Genomic DNA, 6,574 nt, shown 5'->3' with positions numbered 1-6,574 from the left:
GCACGCATGTGTATTCATGATATTGTTTTTGTCTGTGAGAATTAAACTGATCAAATCATCCATCCATCAATTTTCTGAGCCGCTTCTCCTCACTAGGGTCGCGGGGGTGCTGGAGCCTATCCCAGCTGTCATCGGGCAGAAGGCGGGGTACACCCTGAACTGGTTGCCAGCCAATCGCAGGGCACATACAAACAAACAAACAACCAGTCGCATTCACATGCACACCTACGGGCAATTTAGAGTCTCCAATTCATGCATGTTTTTGGGATGTGGGAGGAAACCGGAGTGCCCGGAGAAAGCCCACGCAGGCACGGGGAGAACATGCAAACTCCACACAGGCGGAGCCGGGGATTGAACCCGGGTCCTCAGAACTGTGAGGCTGACGCTCTAACCAGTCGGCCACCGTGCCGCCCTGATCAAATCAGGTTTTTTTTTTTAAAATATAAACAACAATGGAGGATGAACTAACATGTCTTGATGCTACATTTTAGTCAGGACCTTACTTTGCAGTATGACCGTGTGTGTGTGTGTGTGTGTGTGTGTGTGTGTGTGTGTGTGAGGCAGCACATATATGCACGTTTGCATATTTGCACAAGAGGCGCATGCTGTCAACGGCCAGTCAGTTGAAAAATTGAACATCTCCTCCTCAAGCTCATTTCTAAACATGTCCGCAATAGTTTTTGGTTACAGTCACTGATCGCACTTCATCGTCAGTTACTGTGAATATAAAAAGAAGAATTTTGTTAGCGTGCCGACACACACGCAGACAGACTCACACGCACACACAGCAGAGCATGAGTCAACATTAGGGGAATAAGACAAATAAATAGCACATAGTCCACTCATTACGTGCTGAACAGAGCCCACTCAACCAGATCAGAGGCCTGCGTGTGAATGAGAGCGATAAAGAGGGTGCGCTGTGTGTGTGTGTGAGTGTGTGTGTGTGTGTGCGCGTGTGTGTGTGTACTCATGTCAGTCATCTTGCTTCCATTGGTCCACTGCAGGAATTTCAGTTGAATGATCAAGATGGTGACACGAAGGTAAAAACGGGGCCAAGTGAAATGACATGGAGGGCCGGATCTGGCCCCTTTTACGAAAGCTTACCACAACTTTTTTCCTTGTCTTCTGTTCAAAATCTGTTATCCATCATAGAAATGCTTATGATCAAATGCAGGAGCAATTATGTAGCACGATAGAGCAATTATTAGGGTTCTTAAATAGAACATACTTTGGTGAGGGACAAGAAGTGGAACCGCCTTGTGCTCTAGCCACACGGCCAGGCTGTAAACAAACACAGTGCGGCTCAGCTTCCAGCTTCCAAATCTGAACCGAACCGTGCGTGGCCTTACCAAGGTACATAGAATATGTACCGAACGGTGATTTTTGTTGTCTGAGGGCAACCAAGACTACGATATGGCCTAAGATGAAAAAATGTTTACACCCCCCGATGTAAGCGCTGTGAAGCGCTCTGTTGTGACGTCATGCATTACGCAGTGGAGTTTAAGTGTGTTTGTGTGAGGACGAAAGTAAAGGCAGCCTACTAATCAAGTTAAGGTTATCTGCATGAATAATACGGCAGTGTTGGATAAAGAGAGGTGTGGATAAATTAACAAACAAACAAATAATTCATTTTGTAATTATTTCCACAGAGTTTACCATGTATCTGCTTTTGAAATAAGAGACTGTATGGACACCCTGTGTATGTATAATTTCCAAGTATTTAATTTGAAGCTGACACAAAATTAAAATGTCATATGTCTTCAATCAAAGCCAAAAAACGATCAAGCTACACTTTTTTCCCCACTCATCTGGAAAAAAGAGCCCTGAGCCCTAAGTCTGACACGTGTGGTTCTGTGGTCAAAAGAGCCCACAATCTCCTGTAATAGAAAACCACAATTAGAAGTCATATCAAGAAGCGACAAGCTACTGCTTTTCTGTAATTGGATGGACTTAAGACGTACATTCTGCAGTCTGCTGTTGACAGTTTTTGTTGTTGTTGTACGGAAAGCCGTTATTTTGACATCCTTGAGATCCATCTTAAGGTCTATGTATACACTTTGTCCTCACTAGTAAGACAATTGAGTGCACTAGTAGAGCAACTAGAGCACACTAGAGCAACTTACTAGTGATACCTCGAAATAAGGCTGGTATTGACCTGATATAGATAGTCTCGGTACTCAACCTATCTCTAATATCAAGACATTGAGACGTTTGAGCATTTAGCGATATACTTGACATACATGTTAAGGTCAAACTAGTAGGCCGAAAGAGCCACCGGTGTTGCTAGATTTTTTTTTACTAGTAAGACACAGTCGTCCTACTATGGGCAAAGAATTGTCTTACTGGTAAGGAAAAGTACATGGACCTTGAGCCGGATATCAAGGATAGGAAATAAAAGCTCAGACTGCTTTCCGTACTGTTGTTTCTTTGATGAGTGTTTCGGGAGGTTAAGCTTCATTCTCCCGTGCTCTGTGTCGACCGCTTCGAAAGCCACACACACGTGACGTGAACCTCCGACTTAGTCACAAGTGACACTGATTAAAAATATGAGCTACGGGAGGCCCTTTGTTCACCGCATTCACTGATGGAAATCTATTGTCGGGGTCTCCTCCCCCACCTGAGGAGGACGAACGGCTTCGAACAAAGAGCCGCGCGTCGTCATTGTAAATGCGCAGGTTGGGGCTTTGCAAATGTAAGATTTTGAATTATAATCCACATTGTCAATAAAACAACCCACCTTCACCTCGCTCCCCTTTTGCACACTTTGCGGCCTTGTAAAAGCCTCGCTCCGGCCCCTCCTCCGGCCGTATATCATTCAGCCGTTGCGCAAACATACGGCGCGTCATTATGAGGCCGCTTGTCACTTTTCTCAGCAGGGCGCTGCATCTTGCGCTGCTTCTTTTTGATGTCTTTGATTGATCATAAAGACATTAACTTAATTATCCCAAGACAGGCGCCGTGAATAAATATAGCCTCAACAAGGAAAGAAGAAAATGGAAGAAATATTCATTATCTTTATAAAATGCAAATGTGCTTACTCAAACGGCAAGAAATCCAATTTTCCAGAAAAGGGATTTGAGCAAGAAGGCATTTGACTTTTTCTTCGTTTCTGGCCTTTTGACTAACAGGGGGCTAAACAGCATGTCAGGGGGAGCCCGACTCTTTGAAAACAGGGCGGGGGTCCGGTCAAGGCTGCGGGAGTCTGCGAGAAGAAAGGACATGCAAGGGGGGAGACAACTGAGCTTGTTTGCCATCAGGTGTGTGTGAAGATATCTCCAAACATTTGGACCCTGGAGATAACCGCATGCCAGAGAAAGGAGAACGGGGGCGGGGTATTACCCCAGGACCACCTAAGCCTCCTAATCAAGATATTTCCACTCTTGTGCGTGCCTGTGTGTGTGTGTGCGTGCGTGCGGTCGTGTGGGAGAGACTGACCAAAAGAGAGAGTGTGCGTGTGTGTGTGTGGGGGGGATAAAAGGCAGTGAATCAGAGGGATCCCTCATCAGGCTTCCTTAAAGCTGAAGCTGGATGCAAGTTCCCTTGCGTGTGTGTGTTAGCACCGCCTCGACCATGGAGACCAAACCTGCACAGGAGTAATGAGCAGTGCTCAGTTGTGTCTATGCCATTCATTCTGTGCGCGCGTGTGTGTGTGTGTGTGTGTGTGTCAACGCTGTGATGCTGCATTAATTGCACGCCGAGTCCTTGCCTAATAACGCCGCGACACGTCAACTCAATCACGCGGCCTCCGCTGCATTCGGCTTTTGTAATTTGGCTTTTAAATGAAATAAACGAGCTATCTGGGAGATCGCCGGGATTACAGTTATCATTATGCGCCCGCCCCCCACCCCTCCCTCAAGCGACAAATGCCACCCTGTGATTGGTTGATGACTTTCTCGTGAGTGGCACTCGCCCTGCGGGGTCGTCTGGCGTGAGCAGCATGCAGAAGCTAATGAGGCGCAATTACAAAATGTGTATCGCCCACTGTTTTCGTGACCATCGCTTCAACCAAGTCATTCATGCGCCCACATATTACTGGCATATTAAAGGTAGATGAAATATATTTAAAAAAAAAAGATTTGAATAATTATTCAATCAAGGCAACTGGAGTACAACTCTAATGCTCCTTTTCGACTACGCACAACACGACTCTACTGACGCTGATCCGAAACAGGCAGAACCAGGTAGTACAGCGTACTATTTGTGGCACAGAATCAGAATCAGAATCATCTTTATGTGCCGAGCCCATACTAAAGAGCAGCGGTGGCAAAAGTGCTCTCACTCTCTACTTGAGTAGAAGTACAGATTCTTCAAAAAAGAGTACAAGCAGCAGTACTCATTCAACTCCATTAAGTCAAAGTAAAAAAGTAGAGAATCTAAAATGTACTTAAGGACAAATTAAAAAGTAATTCATTTCCACTGATGAATTCTATACAATACCTGTTAGCCAGTACTAACACAAAAAAATACTGTTTCAACTCCATTATAGTAAATGTGAATAAAAGTATAGACATAGACGCTGAACTGTACTTAAATAACAAAAGTCAAAAGTAATGAATATCATGACTGAATCATTTTACGTCCTAATAATAACAACTGAAAAACACTGATTTAACTCCTTTACTTCACCGAAAGTAAAAAAATAAATAAAATAAATACTTAAGTACAAGAATACAAATTAATGAACTTTTACAGTCACTTGCCTCCACCAACTGTTAGCTTACTGAATAAAAAGAAGTCATTAAGAAATGAAATATAATGAAGTACAAAAGTAAAGAGTAATGCATTTTTACAAGAAAGTAGAAAGTACATCCATGTGTTTTGTAATATAGCTAATAAAAGCAAAACGATGTCAGAAAAAATAAATACTAAATACTTAAGTACAGAATGCAATGAGATGACGCCGCATTCGAGGAAGGACGCCGATGACGCAGCGATGGCGCCCATCCATTGTATGAACTTGCTTCAGGATTACCAGAAGTCCAGTCAAGAAACAACCAAGTGGACAACAACCATGTCATCCAAGAAGTGTGGACTTGACAGTCTTCTCCGTATTGGGACATTTTCGCTTGGTTTAGGGGTTGAGTGACCCCCAAAAGGGGGCAATTATATCGGAGAAAGAATTCCACCTTGACTTGAGCTCCTTCAGACGAGGTCAAGATGAACCATGGCATGACTGTTGCGACGCACGTTTCTGGATCAACCGCCTCAATTGCCGTCGTTGTACAGTATACGAGATTGTGACGATATAGTATAGAACGTGTGTGTTGATTCCTCACTCCTACAGCCAACTTGTCCTGGGTGTTTATTTCCACGACAATACCTGAAAAATACACTAAAGGACAGTGGACGCCCGTTGTTCTATGTCCTACAGAATTCATTTTTCAACTGGGAAACCCAAGTAGAGCTGAGTCGAGTGACATCCTGAATCCAAAAGACATTTTGGCTCAATTAGTTTCCGTTTTTGTTTCAGCTCGAGAACCCTGATCTCAAGCCCACGGCACACATTTGGGATGAACTACAACAGAGAATGTCCAACTTCGTTTGCGCGAATACACAAAGAAGCTCCCCAAACGTCAGCGTCCCAATACTTCCAGTGTATCATTTTGCCCCGGCGCCATTTTGCACCACCTCTCGGCATAAGCATGTACAAAGAAGGTGTCAATTAGACTGACTAATTAATGACAAATGGAAGTCCATCCTTTATGTCCATCCTCAAAGGAAAGCTGAAGAGCTTTCTGAGTGCAGCACATCTAAGAGAATGATTCCTTTGCGGCCTTCTCCTTTTCCCTTTGTGGCTCTCGCCGAATCCTTCTCCCATTGTCTTCGACCTCTGCAAAATAATCTCACTTAGTCTTTTTCCCCCTTCACACTCAAGCCTCCTTCTTTCCCCCGGCAGAGCTCTCTCTGCCTCTCTCCCATCCGTCGATGTTTTCCCCTCCATCAAGGCCCCTGTGATGCTTTTCTTCCTTTTAGCTTTCTCCTTTGTCTTCCTCCTTTTGTGTTTCCTCCACAGGTAACGCACTCGCCCAGTGACACACATGTACAGTACATACTAGGGTCTGAACCGTGTTTCGGAACAACACTGCTGATGGACGGTGTCTACGTCAATACTACAAATCAAATGATATTACCTTGGAAATATTCTCTAAACCGCTGGGAAATATACAAAATATAGCATGCTACAAGGGCATTGGTTATTTCCTCTGTCAAGCATAAAATATGTCAGCTTCCAATTTGATAAGCGTTTGTTGGGTCATTTATTTAGTTAACAAGCCGAGGAGGAGCCATTGACTTTTAGCGCTGGATTTTCTTTCCCCTTTCATTGTTATAGTCTGCTTGCACTGGGGTAAGCAAGGATCTTTAACCCGGCCCACCCAGCATCGACGTTATCAAGAGTCCTGTAATATTTGTTACATTAATTGAGCATTTCTTACAGTAAAATGGGATTGGTAAAATGTATTCATTTACAGTGGTGCCTTGAGATATGAATGCCCTGACGTACGGGTTTTTTCGAGATAAGCGCCATCATGTGGCGGATTTTTTGCTTGACTTGTGAGCAAAACTTTAAGAGCAC

This window comes from Phycodurus eques, chromosome 19 (assembly GCF_024500275.1).
Source record: "Phycodurus eques isolate BA_2022a chromosome 19, UOR_Pequ_1.1, whole genome shotgun sequence".
In the NCBI taxonomy this organism is placed as follows: domain Eukaryota; kingdom Metazoa; phylum Chordata; class Actinopteri; order Syngnathiformes; family Syngnathidae; genus Phycodurus; species Phycodurus eques.
This window is presented reverse-complemented; position numbering follows the sequence as displayed.